Consider the following 7,462-nt stretch of genomic DNA (forward strand, 5'->3'; position numbering starts at 1 on the left):
AGTAATTGTAATAAGTAAACAACAAATAAATATTTAACAGAAATAATATCAACGAGCATTTTTGTAGCTAATGTATCTGATCATTTTAATTCGTAGGGGTATAGAGTATCAAAGTACATGATGTATTATCTATGAAATGAAATTACGTAGTTATGTGTTCAAAATACCCTAGCGTGATTGACGTTTTCAATAACTTGTTCATCAAGTGTTTGTGCTTGATAATTCGTTGCCTGATAATTAGAAGCATAACCCAAGGATACCAGCGATGCAATGTAAAAACACTAATAAACTTTGTTTTTGCAATGTATTAAAAATTCAGATGGAAAAAAAATTATTGTATTTAATTTCATGGCAAAATCTGAATCAAGGCCTGTAAAAATCATGAAAACGTCATTACTGTTAGGAGTCACTTTCAACTGGACTTTTGCATTTAAAATAAGCCAATTAATCATTATTGGGTTGAATAGAAAGATAGTTTCCCTCCGGAGTATATATGTATTTATTAATTGTAGGTTCCTTAATTCAAAAACATTACTGCCGTCCCACGGAAAAAAAAAGTCGTTAAGTGACAGTCCGGTCAGAAATGAGTTTTTTATATCTATCGATTCGTAAGACAATTTCCGATTTAACTGCCTTTGTAAAAATGACCAACAATTTTTCAATTAATCGATATTATTAATCAAAGAATAATAATTTTAGAAATGATTTGCAATGCAGTAGAATAAAAAATTTTGGCAAAAAAATATCACAAAATTATTATTTAATTATTATTTAAAATTTCATATGGAAGATCGATTGTTATTAAACATTGATCAATAATTGAATAGCTAACGAAAACGATTTGCAATGCGGTAAAATAAAAAAAAAACTGGCAAAAAAATATTACAAAATTATTATTTAATTATTATTTAAAATTTTATATGGACAATCGATTGTTACGAAACATTGATCAATAATTAAATAGCTAACGTAAATCTTTTGAAATGCAGCAAAATCAAAAAAATTCATTATAGAAAAAAAAATTTTATGACAAAATTATTTTCTAATAATTTTTTAAGCAATGGATTGTTAATAAACATTGAAAATAATTAATTGGCTGATTTTCGTAGTGACATCGAAATCAGTATTTGCACAAAACATGAAAAAAATTATAAAGTTAATTTTTACTACTCAATGTTGTTTTTTGGATGCTTACTCGTAATTAATTGTTTAGACAATATCTAAATAATCTTTTTCAGATGCTTATGATACTAGAAGTAGGTTTGGCTATTTGCTACTGTTAATTTATTTTTATAATAACGATTAAAACAGCTATACTTTTAAACATTTGCTTTCGCTGTATTTGAATTTGGTGCTGGTATAGTGACGGTAAACGAGATGCAATCGAGAGCACTGATATGGAGTATATATGTTAGTATGTATACTATATACGGGTGTGCAAATGTATTTTAAGATAGTTGTAACGTTTTGGATATTTTTCTATTTCCAAGTTATTTGTAAGTGCGTATACATCTCGTCGAAACTATGTTTGATTTTTAGGTGATATAGGATATATGTTATTGTTACATCGTTATCGTATTCTAGTGTAAAATTTATTTAAATATTTTTTTTTGTTTATTGTGTTAACATAAACTGACTTTGAATCATATTCACCGTAGTAATTTTAATTTATTACTTTTTAATGCCTTACCGCATTATTATTGACAATACACGTAAATTATTGTTTGAACTCTTATATCTCCAGATAATTACAATTTTATAATCTTTTAATTTGTTAAAGCTTTTATAATAAGTTGTTAAAGCGTTAAAAGCCTTTTGTTACAAAAAAAAAACAAATGTAAGTTGCAGTGATGATCACTTTAAAGGCCCATCTTATTTACTTCTATAGATTCAAGTTTTAAGGTGTTTATTAAAATTGCTGTCATAATTTATAAATGAAAAAAAAAAAAAAAAAATTAAAAGTCACAACGCTGCACGATTATTAGAGTGCTATCATATTGGCTTTTATAGATGAGGATTTTTAACGTTCACAGAAGTTGTTGTTTCAGCGTTTAAAGTAATCTATTAACGAAAAAAAAAAAAAAAAAAAAAAAAAAATACAAGTTGCAACGATACACACCATATAGTTCTATTAAATTTATTTTTATAGATCCAATTTCAAAATGGTTGTAAAAATTGTTGCCATTATTTAGTTTAGAAAAAAAAAAAAAAAAATGTAAGTTGCAACGATGCACACTTCAAAGTCCTATTATATTTACTTATATAGATCCAAGTTTTAAACTGTTTATGAAAATTTTTGTCATAATTTTTTAACAAAAAAAAAAAAAAAAAAAAATTCAAAGTCACAACGCTGCACGCTTTTCAGAGTGCTATCATATTGACGTTTTAACGTTGCACGCTTCAAAGTCCTATTATCGCTTTTTTATAGGTTAAAGTTTTAAAACGTGTTAAAAAAGTTGTCACAATTGTGCTAAGAAAATCTCAAAACATTGGTTCCATTATGTACTATATGTAAAGATGAAAGTCATACTATGAAAAATTTTGTTTAAAACAATACTATTATTTTTTTAATGTCCAGAACGGTTGTATAACTTTGAAATGTGTGGGATTTTATTTTATAAGTTGTTAGAGCGTTAAAAGTAATTTAACAAAAACAAATAAATTGTTTTATCATAATTTTGCTAAGAAAATGTGAAAACATTGGTTTCACTGTGTTATGTATATATATATATATATATATATATATATATATATATATATATATATATATATATATATATATATATATAATGAAAGATAAACTACGCAAACTCCTATGAAAAATAATACGTGTATCCTAATAGCCATGTTTGTTTACAGTAAATTCGTACGTGCACTGATACAGATGCATTCGATATTATCATTTTTACGAAATTTAATTTGTCAAAGACAGGACTATTATTTTAAAAGACATATTTCTTTACGAGCAAACTAATTTTATGGTAATAAGTGTAATTTATTTGTTTATTTTTTAATATTCATTAATATACGTATTTATGGGTATGTATTAGTAGTGTTCATGTATTTGTACACATACGTTTGTAATGGTTAGTTAATAAAATTAATTAGTAACTAAAAAAATTGGTTAACTCCTATGAGATATTAATATTAAAAATTTTTTTTTTATAAATAAGCTTTATTGGGCCCTGAGGCTTTTATAGCTAATATATTTTAATATAAAATTATTCAGCAGTATAGTTCAAGAAACAAAAACACCATATAAAACGATAATTGTAGTCAACGAAGAACCAACAACAATAGATACGCTGCAACTTGAGTTTAAAGTCGTAACAGCAGCAGGCAAAAAATAATCTTTTAGTAACTTTGCATCCGAGTTTGCATCATCGAATATTATAAAAAATATAGATTTTATTTGAACGCTCTACGTAGATGTAATTATATTGAGCATCTGAACAAAACTCGAGTTATATGTGTGCATATAAAGTGTAGGTAAGCATACAGGGAATTACATAACTTGATAGTAATGTTCTAAGTAAAATAAGTCTACTAAAATAATTATAGACCGGCAGCTTTAAAAATCGAGGAAAGCACTATTTAAATGGTTTTCTTCGTTTGCTACCATTGTTTGACTGCCAATAATGTGGGAGCAACAAAAATACAGCAGATTCCTTACTACAATAGTTAATACCTCCCTGCATTTTACCATACATTAATGTGTAAGGTATAGATATAGCCATGGTGGTGCACTTCTGAGCGGGGACGCACTAAACTGCTCATTTTTGAAACCTTCTAATTTTTACCGGTTTTTAGGAGGACAACAAATTTATGCGCACACTTTAATCAAAATCCTATCTTATTTAAAACGTTATTGTAAATATTACTTAGCCATAATAAAAATTAGTTTACGTTCAAAATACTGACAAAAAAAAACTTGTTTTGACATAAACATTGAGAAGCTGTTAACACTCTTAAACTTTATCTGTTACGTTTACTATATAAATGCGGGCATGTGCACCTTGTGTAGTTTAAATAAACAGTCACAATATTCATTTTTTAAATTTATTTTTCAATCACTTTTCACTATCGCTACCGCAACTATAGCTACGAAGGTGCTTGTGAGAGCACGGGCACGATACACTGATTTTTTGAAACCTCCTAATTTTTACCGGTTTTTAGGAGGACAACAAATTTATGCGAACACTTTACTGAAAATCCTATCTTATTAAAAACGTTATTGTAAATATTATTTTACCATAATAAAAATTAATTTATGTCCGATAAACTGGCAAACAAAGCTTGTTTTGGGACAAGCATTGAGAAGCTGTTAACACTCTGAAACTTTATCTGTTACGTTTACTACATGAATGCGGGCGTGTGCACTTTGTATATTTTAAATAAACAGTCACAATATTCACTTTTTTATTAATTTTTCAATCACTATTCACTATCGCTACCGGAACTATAGCTACGAAGGTGCTTGTGAGCAGGCGCACGATACACTGATTTTTTGAAACCTCCTACTTTTTACTGGTTTTTAGGATGACAACGGCTGTAAGCGCACACACTTCAATAAAAATTCTTCTACAATCGAAACACTTATGTTACTTACACTTTATTTTATGTGATTAACACTTATAATTATGAAATAAAGAATTATGAAAAAACCGCCACAATACTTATGTGATGAGTGCTAAAATAAGTAAAAAATAATTTTTATGCTATTTAAAAAAAAAAATCCAGAAGAGTTACACCCTCTGAAAAAGCACGTACATCGTAATTTTGAATTGGATGAACGTAGTGATTAAGCTGTCTACTTAGATTTAGTTTAAAATAAATCGAACAAACAATTGAATAATCGTAATGTATGCAGTTGCGGTGAAAATATAAATAAATATTACTTACATGAGGAGCTTCTGGAGACTGTCCTGCAGCCTCATCATCAGCCTGATGTTGCACTAGAGGTTCAGTTTCATCACCAGCTTGATAATCTACGGCGGGTGAAACCACGCATGGATGCATCATGCTGTGTGGTGGTGCACATAAGTCAATGTCAAGGCCTAGTGATGCAGACGAGACGGCATCTCCATTTAAGCAGAGGTCAGTACTCTATGGAGATTTGTAGGCTATAGGCTGGCGTTACTAAAGTGCAGCTCGAAAGAGCATTTACCCCAGTTTCCCTGCTCCTACTCTCCCTCTCCATGTGATGTATATGGTTACTCCAAGCCCGCTCAAACAGCTTAAGAGAGTGTTTGGCCCCAAGCTCTGCCGCCGGCAGCGCTGTCATAAAAGAGCCATTAGTGGTCACGGTAGCGCAACGGTAGAGTTGCAGTTCCGTCGATCCGCGAGGTTGAGCTGCATTCGGCGCGGTTAGTACTTGGATGGGTGACCGCTTGGTCACCATTCGGGTCTCGCCGTTTCGCCTGTGCTCTTGATTTCTCGAAGGTCGATTAACTGTGTCTCTGACGCTTCGTCAACGTGATCAATAGGTGTGACTGAGTTACATCTGGTCATAACTTAGGTGCACCAGTGGCTAATTAACACTATGCTTGTGTAAAAGAATGCCATGTCTCTGAGCTTACGGTCGATGATGAATAAAAAAAAAAAAAAAAAAAAAAAAGAGATATCATGACGTCTAAAATATACATAGATATATTGTTAACCGTCTTTAGATTCAATGATGACTGTCACGTTATTGTTTACATGCACATAAGTAGAGGCTACTCTGCATACAGTCATAAGGCTTGTGACTGTATCTATACACTTATATTTTAAACACAAAAATGGTAGAAATGCATTTGTATATCTATATATACATTTGTGACGCCATTATGGCTCTTTAGCAGCAGCACTGCAGGTGGTAGAGTTTGGGGTCAAACATTCTCATTCAAGCTGTTTGGGCGGGCTTGGGGTAACCATGCACATCACATGGAGAGGGAAAGTAGGAGGAGGGGAACTGGGGTAGAGACTTTCGAGCTGTACTCTAGTAGCGCCAGCCTATAGTGTGCGAGTCTCTAGAGTACTGAACTCTGCTTTAAGGGGGGGATGCCAACGTGTATTCAGTATCAACACTAAAGTTGGAGTTACACAAAAACGGGACAAGGTAACTCGGCAACGTACGATGCACAATATCGGCGGGAGCTCATCAGCTCATATATTAACACATCCATAAACCAGAACCGAGAGGCTCTGGTGCCCTCTGAGCTAAGCTTTCACCAGAAGAGATGTATGAGGTCTCTACGATCAGAAAACTCAGCATAGGTGGCGTTTTGTAGCTGAGTGAAAAATGAGATGGCGTCATTGACACAATTTTACTATAAGTGACAACAGTATCCAGTAATGTGGACGTACTGTTGTGACAGCATCTCCGTCATGATAACGTCAGAATATCATGGATAAAATATTCTTGTCGATGTAACGCCATTTTTATCTTGGCTACAGTTATAATAATAATTATAATAATAATAATAATAATAATAATAATAATAATAATAATAATAATAATAATAATAATAGTAATAATAATAATAATTAAAATAATAATAACATTAGTCATGATGATAATAATAATTATAAGTAGTAATGATAATTAAAAATACTTTATAAAATAATAATAATAATCACAAGTGGTCAGTCAAAATATCTTGACTCTGATGTCAATGTTATTTTTTTAATGTGATTTAATGTAATTATTATTGTGATGTTTTATATTATGATATCAATATATTATACTCTTAAAAATAACGGTCTTAAATATTTAAAATAAGTTGAAAACTTACCGTATTAACGGAGATCTACCAAATACGATTATTCTATAACAGAATTATAAAATTTTAACACTGTTCTTCGTCGGTTCTTCAGCTGTCTTTTAGTAAGTGAAGAATTGTTTTATAAAGTTTAGACAGCTTTATTACGACAGAAACTTATATAACATACTCATGATGAAACGGGTTATGATGAAGTTTCATTTTTATGAGATGTACAATTTTTGTATTCAACATTTTGATTTACAATTTACATTTATTTCCGTAACAGGCAAAAAAACACGTTTTTTCGCTGTTTTCGCGTGTATTTTGCTATTATGGAGCGTTACATTGTGGTATAAAGCACAGTGTATGATACACAAAAAAGTTGCATTTCAACGAGTTCTTCAAGTTTGCCTTCAAACGCGAACGTGTAAAATGTACGCAAGAAAAATTATAGCTGAAAAATAAAATTTCAGGCCATTTGGACCATAATTACTTGGGTTGGTCGAAAAACTTGATAGCGTGTACACATACTTTCGAGTCATGGACATTCCGCCCAAACGACAAAACGCCCACCAATGAGGAGACCGTATTAGAAATATTGCCCACCAATCAGAGAAAGGGTCGATTTAACAGTGTACATCCAGTGGGTAACGTAATCTGTAGCAGAACCAACTGGTAATGTATAGAAGTTTTGTAACAGATCATATGTTAACATA

This window comes from Copidosoma floridanum, unplaced genomic scaffold (genome assembly GCF_036245765.1).
Source record: "Copidosoma floridanum isolate Cflo_tuat_1 unplaced genomic scaffold, Cflo_Japanese_pri ptg000020l, whole genome shotgun sequence".
Classification (NCBI taxonomy): domain Eukaryota; kingdom Metazoa; phylum Arthropoda; class Insecta; order Hymenoptera; family Encyrtidae; genus Copidosoma; species Copidosoma floridanum.